Source organism: Arachis hypogaea, chromosome 13 (genome assembly GCF_003086295.3).
Source record: "Arachis hypogaea cultivar Tifrunner chromosome 13, arahy.Tifrunner.gnm2.J5K5, whole genome shotgun sequence".
NCBI lineage: Eukaryota > Viridiplantae > Streptophyta > Magnoliopsida > Fabales > Fabaceae > Arachis > Arachis hypogaea.
The window spans coordinates 42,257,387-42,266,282 of record NC_092048.1 but is presented as its reverse complement, the minus strand read 5'-3'; the positions used below and the strand labels follow the sequence as shown (position 1 = coordinate 42,266,282).

The 8,896-nt window shown below is 40.3% G+C and overlaps 1 non-coding gene across 1 annotated transcript; it reads left to right on the top strand.

Annotated features, from left to right (window-relative positions):
• The first annotated feature begins 2,694 nt into the window (after positions 1 to 2,694).
• LOC112738905 (small nucleolar RNA R71) lies at positions 2,695 to 2,801 on the top strand. The gene has a single exon (XR_003169854.1). It is a non-coding gene; the product is annotated as a small nucleolar RNA R71 (small nucleolar RNA).
• The last annotated feature ends 6,095 nt before the right edge of the window (positions 2,802 to 8,896 follow it).

The window sequence follows — 8,896 nt, the reverse complement described above, 5'->3', positions numbered from 1 at the left end:
AAGGTTGGTCTCTTGGCATCTCTTTAGCACCAAGGCTAAGTGGTGTAAGCAATTAGAATATGAGTTACTAAATACAGAAAAGTCATCCATAAACACCTCAATGAATCTTTCAATCATGTTTGAAAATATGGAGAGCATGCACCTTTAGAATATTGCAGGTGCATTGCACAATCCAAAGGGCATTCTCCTATAAGCAAAAACACCATATGTACAAGTAAATGAAGTGTTTTCCTAGTCCTTGGGGTCTACAACAATTTGGTTGTAGCCCGAATAACCATCCAAGAAGTAGTAATACTCATGTCCAGCCAATCTCTCAAGCATCTGATCCATGAAAGGTAGGGGGAAGTGATCCTTCCTTGTGGCCTCATTAAGCTTCCTATAATCAATGCACATGCGCCACCCAGTCACCGTTCTTGTAAGTATCAACTCATTCTTCTCATTCAGTACAACAGTGACCCTTCCTTTCTTTGGGACTACTTACACCGGGCTTACCCAAGGGCTGTCTGAGATGGGGTAGATCACTCCTGCTTGCCACAGCTTTAATACTTCTTTTTGGACCACTTCATTCATGGTTGGATTCAGCCTTCTTTGTTGCTGCCTTGAGGGCTTAGCACCTTCTTCAAGTAGTATCTTGTGAATGCACATTGAAGGGCTGATTCCTTTTAAGTATGCAAGTGTCCAGCCTATGGCATCTTTGTGCTGTTTCAGCACTTGGATAAGTTCTTCTTCCTGTTCTTCACTCAAGCTTGAATTAATGATCACCAGGTAAGTGTTGTTGTCACCCAAATACGCATATTTCAAGCTTGGTGGTAAGGTCTTCAGCTCGAGTTTTGGTGCCTCTACTTCCTTGCTATCTTTGGGGTTCAACATGATTGAATTCTTCATGGTTCCTTGTGGTGAGTCTCCACTTGATGCTTGCTGTTCTAACTCAATAGTTCCTTCACATTGTTCTTCTTCCAAAACTCCTTGAACTATTTGTTCTATGGTGTCTACCATCATGCATTCTCCTATGGATTCCTTGGGGTAACTCATTGCCTTAAAGACATTGAAGACCATCTTCTTTTCATGTAATCTCAAGACTAATTCCCCTTTTTGTACATCAATAATGGCTCCAGCAGTAGCTAAGAATGGCCTTCCTAGAATGATTGATGTGTTAGCCTCTTCTTCCATATCCAACACAACAAAGTTAGCTGGGAAAATGAATTCTCCCACTTTCACCAACAAGTCTTCCACTACCCCATGTGGGAACTTGAAGGTTCTGTCAGCTAATTGGAGTGTCATTCTTGTTGGCTTGGCTTCCTCAATCTTCATCCTCTTCATCATGGTTAAGGACATGAGATTGATGCTAGCTCCTAGGTCACACAAGGCCTTCTTAATGTTGATATCCCCTATGATGCAGGGGATTTGGAAACTCCCTAGGTCCTTCATTTTCTGGGGTAGCTTCCCTTGTATTATGGCACTACACTCCTCAATTAGCACTATGGTCTCTTTTTCTTACCAGTTTCTCTTTCTTGTCATGAGCTCCTTCAAAAATTTGGCATAGAGTGGTATTTGCTCCAGTGCCTCAGCAAATGGTATGTTGATTTGGAGCTTCTTGAAAATCTCTAAAAATCTAGAGAACTGGCCATCCTTCCCATCTTTTCTCAGCCTTTGTGGATATGGTGCTTTTGGCACATAAGGCTTCAAGATTGGCTTTGGTGGTGATGGGGTAGGGGTCTCCTTTTCACTCTTGACTTCAGGCTTTTCTGCAGCTCCTTTTTGTTGGTTGCTCTGACTTGGGGTTGCTTCTTCCACCACCTTTCCGCTTCTAAGTGTGATGGCTTTGCATTCCCCTCTTGGGTTAACCATGGTATCACTGGGAAATGTATGTGTAGACATAGAAATTTTCTTGGATAGAATCCCCACTTGTGCTTCCAATTTTGAAATAGCTGCGCCTTGATTCTTCAGATTTGATCTATATTCTTCTTGGTTGGAATCTATCCTCTTGTCAGCTTGTGTCTGTCTCTCCAAAAGAGTGGAAATAGCTCATGTCAGTTGTGATGACAGTTGTGCTATTGTAGCTTCTACTCTCTCAAAGTTACTTTTGATCTCACATGGTTGCATGGTTGAGGTTGATGTATCTTGATGGTGGTTGTTGTGTATTTGTTGAGTGGAATGATATGATGTATTTTGTGCATTGTGGTAGGGTCTGTTATTGTTAGATTGATGGTTAGGGTTGTGATTGTGGTATTGATTGGCTTGATATGGTTTTGTGTGATATGGATTGTGGTTTTGTTGGTTTTTCCACCCAAAGTTTGGGTGGTTCTTCCAACCTGCATTGTATGTCTTGGAGTTGGGGTCATATGGAGGTCTAGAATTGTTCACATAATTAGCTTGTTCCCATTCACCTTCGACTTCTGGTGCATCTCCTTCTTGTTGAGGGGCTTGGGTTTGGATGGCTGAGACTTGTTTACTTTTCATCTTCTTGGTCAAGGCTGCTAGTTGTGCAGTGATCAATTTGTTTTGGGCCAGCAAGGCATCCATTGAGTTGAGCTCCATCACTCCTCTCTTTTGAGTTCTTTCTAAAGCATAGAAGTACTCCTCTCTTCAATGGTTTTCTTCTTGTTGAGTGAGCCTTCAGAAGAATGATCTACTGCTTGCTTTGACTCATATAACAGCCCTTCATAGAAGATGTGTAGTTGCACCCACTCATTGAACATATCAGGTGGGCATTTCCTTGTCAAATCCTTGAATCTCTCCTAGGCCTCATAGAGTGTCTCACCATCTTACTGTCTGAAAGTTTGCACCTTAGCTCTTAGCCTGTTGACTCTCTGTGGAGGATAGAATCTTGCTAGGAATTTATTTACAACATCATCCCATGTGGTTAAACTCTCTTTGGGAAATACTTCCAACCACTTTGCTGCCTTATCTCTGAGTGAGAAAGGGAACAAAAGTAGTTTGTAGGTGTCAGGGTGCACACCATTGGACTTTACAGTGTCACAAATCCTCAAGAATGTACTGAGATGTTGATTTGGGTCCTCCTGGGCTCCTCCTCCATAAGAACAATTATTCTGGACAAGTATGATGAGTTGAGGTTTCAACTCAAAATTGTTGGCATGGATTGTTGGTTTGAGGATGATGTTGCCATAGTTTCCTGGATTTGGGTTGATGTAGGAGCCTAAGACTCTCCTCTCTTGCCCAATATAATTTTCAGCATCTCCTCCAACATTGTCTTGTACTTCATCATCCATGGTGGTTCTCAGATCTTCCTCCACTAGTTCCTCTCCAACTATGCTTTTGCCTCTTGCTTCCCTCCTTAATCTAAGGAAGGTCCTCTCAATTTCACTATCAAAAGAGGATGAAGTTTCTCCCCTTTTACCTGTTATACATTCACAAACAGCAAGTGGGGGACAAGTGAAAGAATCACTCTAGTGAAGATTAATGGTTAACTTGGTTGATGCAATTAGTCAAACAGTTAGCAGAATGGAAATATGAATAATGAATAGCTAAAATAATCAAGGTAAAAAAAGAAAACAGAGTGGGCAGAAAAGTAAAAAGCTAAAAGAAAATAACAAGGTAATAAAATTGCTTAATCTAGCTCCCCAATCAATTTAATCATTGTCAAATTCAAACCAATCCCCGGCAACAGCGCCATAAAACTTGATGAACCGAATTCACACCCCATTATGAAATTTGTGTATCCGTTCTTTTGGCAAGCGCACCAAAATTTTCGCCAAGTAATAACCCACAGTGGAGTGGGATCGTATCCACAGAGATTGATAGATTTGAGCAATTTTAGTCAATTGGTGAATTAGTCAAGCTAAGCAGAATATATTGTGATTATAGAATTGTAAATGTGCAGAAATATAAATGACTCAAAAGTAAAGGAAAGCAGTAAATAGCAGAATTGAAAAAGTAAAGGAAAGCAATAAATCTGATGTTTTAGCTCTCACTTTCTTCAAGTACCAGATACCTTCTCCAATTCCAAATGCCCCAGCAACCCAAATGCCAGTTATTGTTCCTGCAGACACAACACATTACCCTCATTTTCAACTTGAAAAAGTTTTCTATGAACAATAATCAATACACCACTTCAATTGACAGTAACAACCTGCAATTACATGGGTCCTCGTATTGTGCTGTGCAACATTATAATCTGTAAAATAACGTACAAAATCCAATTCATGATCATTACTTTACTAAAAGGGCATAATTATATTATTGAGGTTGTAAGATACCTTTGCAATGAGTAGTGGAATTTCCATTCTCACAAAGGCACATGAAACTCTCTCTCTCTCTCTCTCCCTAAATATATATATATATATATATATATATATATATATATATATATATATATATATATATATATATCCACAAGTTCCACCTCCTTTGGATGGATCCTGGCAAGACACTCATATAAGATCTTAATTCTAGTTGTTAGTTAACAATAATTTATAGACTAAAGTAAAAACCATTCTATTATATGATGATGAAAATATAACTAAAGATAAAGACATCAATCCACATAACACAATGGAAGGGCAATTAAATAGATAAATATAAGCATGGGTTCAGCAGTATATACCTCAACTTCAATGGCACTAAATCCGAATCCAAAATTCCCTTCAACTGCAACAAGTCAATCAGAACAAGCCACTGTAGCCGCAAGTTTGCCTTGGAAATAGATAGACCAAGGATTACTCATTGCAGCAATAAACGGGGTTTTAGAACCACTGTCAAACGGAATAAACCGAAAATTTACCTTGGAAATCTCTCACAACCTGGGCAGCAGGATAGGGACCACAATCTCTAAGAGTCCTATATGCCTCTATGACAATGATCAATTAAACTCATAATCAATTAATAATAGATAAAATACATAATCAGAACTCATAATCAATTCAACTCTCTCAAAGGCATTTAATCAAACACCTTATCTCCAATCTCACCTCTTTTCTTATTTCTAACATAATCAATTAATTACAGATAAAATACATAATCAGAACTCATAATCAAAATTTTTTAACACAATCAAAACTAATTTTAGCAAACTAAGTTTCACAACTAGATCAATTGGTTCTCCTTGTCATTCAAGATGCTGGTTACCTAATCAAATAAAGTCAAATTACATACAAGCAGCAACCAAAAATAAGCATAAGCAAAATTAGAGGTATTTAACAATCAAGATTTCTGATGAGCCGAATTCACACCCCATTATAAAATTTGTGAATCCGTTCTTTTGGCAAGCACACCAAAATTTTCGTCAAGTAATAACCCACAGTGGAGTGGGATCGTATCCACAGAGATTGATAAATTTGAGCAATTTTAATCAATTGGTGAATTAGTCAAGCTAAGAAGAATATATTGTGATTACAGAATTGTAAATGTGCAGAAATATAAATGACTCAAAAGTAAAGGAAAGCAGAAAATAACAGAATTGAAAATGGCAACAAAAATTAAAGAGCAGAAACTTAAATGACTTAATTGTAAATGGGAATGGGGAATTGCAGAATGTAAAGAAAGCTATAAAGAAAGTGGAAGATAAGGATGAGGGAATTCATTGAGATCAGGAGATGTTGTCTCTTTGGATTAAATCTAGATCATATCCTCTTCAATCATGCAACTCATTGACCTCTTGGCAATCATGATTGATTGAACCCCAATCCGTTGGTGACTTAATCTCTCAGATCTTGATCAATAGCCAATTCCTTGGTCTAATTGCTCATGAAGAGAGATATGCTTGGTCCCTGATTATACCACACATCATCATAGGTCCAAGTAGAGGGAGGATTTTATGTCACCATATCCAAACACCAAAACCTAGATCCTACTCAAGTGTGAGAAGGAATTTCTAGCATGATTTCATGTTTCCTTTTCCAAGGTTCCCATGAAACCCATTTTGCATTCAACCCTTTTTCCAAGGTGATTGAACACTAGCATGAAGAACAAAATTCCTTCTAGCAAATCAAAGAGAAGATGAAGAGAAGAAGAAATTTACTATCATTAATCCATCAAGTACAACAGAGCTCCCTCTCTCAATGAGAGAGAATTTAGCTACTCATAGCTCAAGAAAAAGTAAAAGATGGAAAAAGTGAATCTAACTATGCTTCTACTACTAGCTCCTAGCTCAACTGCTTAACCCCTTCTTCAGTACTTCCAAGGGGTATTTATACTACTCCTAGCACTAGCAAATAAAAAAAATACAAAAGTGAAAGTAAAATTACATTTTGGACGGAAATAAACTCATAAAACATGATCTCACAGCTGGCGTGTGATTGGCGCTTCAGTGGCGTGCCACGCCTTGCTCTGATTCTGCCTTGGCGTGCCACGCCCAATCCCCAAGTGGCACGCCTCCGTTCACTGACCACCCTGGCATGCCACGCCTTCGAGCCCAAGTGGCACGTCCAGGCCTTTTTAAAGACTTGGATAGCCTGGCGTGCCATGCTTTCGAGCCCAAGTGGCATGCCCAAGCCTTTTTAAAGACTTGGATAGCCTGGCGTGCCATGCCTTCGAGCCCAAGTGGCATGCCCAGGCCTTTTTAGCTTCTGGAAATTTGAACTAGCATGGCATGCCCAGAGTTTGGCATGCCACGCCCAGAGTTTGGCGTGCCACGCCCATGCTATGTACTTGATCTATCTCTCTGAAAAGTTGTACTAACGTGGCACGCCCAGGGTTTGGCGTGCCACGCCCTTCATGTGCTTGGCTCCTCTGCTTAGCGTGCCACGCCCAGAACTCAAGTGGCACGCCTAATTCTTCTCTTAGGTGATTGGTGATGATGGCGTGCCACGCCTGAGACTCAAGTGGCACGCCCAAGTGATTTTTAAAGCTGGCGTGCCACGCCTTCGATACCAAGTGTCACGCCCATATGGTTGGCCTTGTTTCTCCCTCTTTGGAAAATATAACCAGCGTGCCACGCCCATCATTTGCCTTAGTTCCGGTAGCTGGCGTGCCACGCCTAGCATTCAAGTGGCACGCCCAGTTTGGAATCTTGAGATGGCATGCCACGCCTTCGACACCAAGTGGCACGCTCAGCCTTTGCTTTGGCCTTCTTTGTACGTTGGCGTGCCACGCCCAGATGCTCAAGTGGCACGCCCAGCTTTTTTAGCCTTCAACTTCCTTTCTGGAATTTTGTACCAGCGTGCCACGCCAATCTGCTCAAGTGGCATGCCCATTCTTTTGTGTCCTTCTTATCTTGGCGTGCCACGCCTAGTTCCTTAAGTGGCACGCCCAAGTGATTTTAAAGCTAGCGTGCCACACCTTCGATACCAAGTGGCACGCCCAGCCTGGCGTGCCACGCCCCTTTGGTGGCCTTCATTGTTGCTCTCTGGAAAGTTGTACTGGCGTGCCACGCCCAACTCTTGGCGTTCCATGCCCATGTATATGCTTGGGGGATCCTCTCTGGACTTTAGTACTGGTGTGCCACGCCCAGCTTCTGGCGTGCCACGCCAGTGCAATTTTGTGGCGTTTGCTTTAAGTGGCACGTCCGTTTCGCACGCCCAACTTGTTTTGTTGTTTTCTTCCCCTTTTGATGTCTTTTTCACCTGAAATTCAGCACAAACTCATTTTAAAGCACTGTACTATGATTTTCATCAATTAATGCATGAATTGCAATGATTTAATGAGATTATTCCCTTTTATGGTCTTTTTATGCAAGAAAAAAAGGTAGATGATGACAGTCATCAATTTCTCAACATTGTACCTAAAGCATTAGAATTGGGAGAGGATGCCGTTTGACTACTAGTTGTTTTAAGCATAAAATTTCTCCCGTTCTTAGTGTAGTGGGAGGAAGACATTATTGAGAAGAATTATTACCCAACGCTGATAGAAACCCACATGTTCATTCTACTCCCGATCTTTGCAATTCAAACAAATGAAAGCCATCTGACTGGTTTCCTTCCCACATGCCACCTGGTCCCTTCATCTCCTCCGATCCAACAGTTGAAAAACTAAAACAAAATTCAATCATCACCTGTTGTTGCAGAACCAGTCCAGACAGCAAAACGGAGTCGAGGAGCGGCAATTCGAGACAAGGCACCCGAGGCGCGGTGAGGCAAGGCGGGACGAGGGGATGCAATAGGCAAGGCGGACGAGCGGAGCAGAACAGAGCACCCGTGGGCGACGCAGAGGGACGATGACCACCCAGCGACGGACGACGACGACACCATGGAAAACGGCAGCAGAGTGCGACGGAGGAGAAATCCAATTGGGAACTTTGGAGAATAACTTAGGGGTAGTTAGAGTTCTCTAATTTTGGGGGACAAAATATAAAGGGTATTTTTGGTATTTCAAAAAAATAGAGATGTTTTTAATTAGGTTTTTTAACTAAATTATGAGAATATTCGATTTTTTGATGGAATATTCTGTTATTTCAAACGGTTTTATGACGGTAGGGACTTTGAAAAAAAAATTAACGTATAGGGACCAATTGAAAGGAAAAAAAGTATAGGGACCTAATTAAAAATTCGCGAAACTATAGGAACCAACAGAGTAATTAAACCTTTATATTATATAATGTTATTTTTCTTAAAAATAATTTTTTTAGTAATATTTATTAAAAGTTAACTTAAATATAACATTTTATTAGTTTGTTATACATAACTTTCAAATATGTATATATTTAGACTCAATAAACTATTAGGATCTAACACATGTCAGACACACCAACACCTTAGTTGGTGTGTTTATGCTCTGATTTGTATAACCATGCACTAATTATCAAGAATAAATGTTATATGTCACTCACATAATTCTCTAAAGAACGCTACACAACAACTTAAAATCTTGATTGATGCAAAATTCAACTATTCAAATTTAATCATTCCATTCTCGGAATTACCCACTCCTCTCAGCTGATCTTTTCCCTTCTGCTATACAAAAATCTAAGATAAAGTAGAACATCACAAATTAGTGCTGCAAC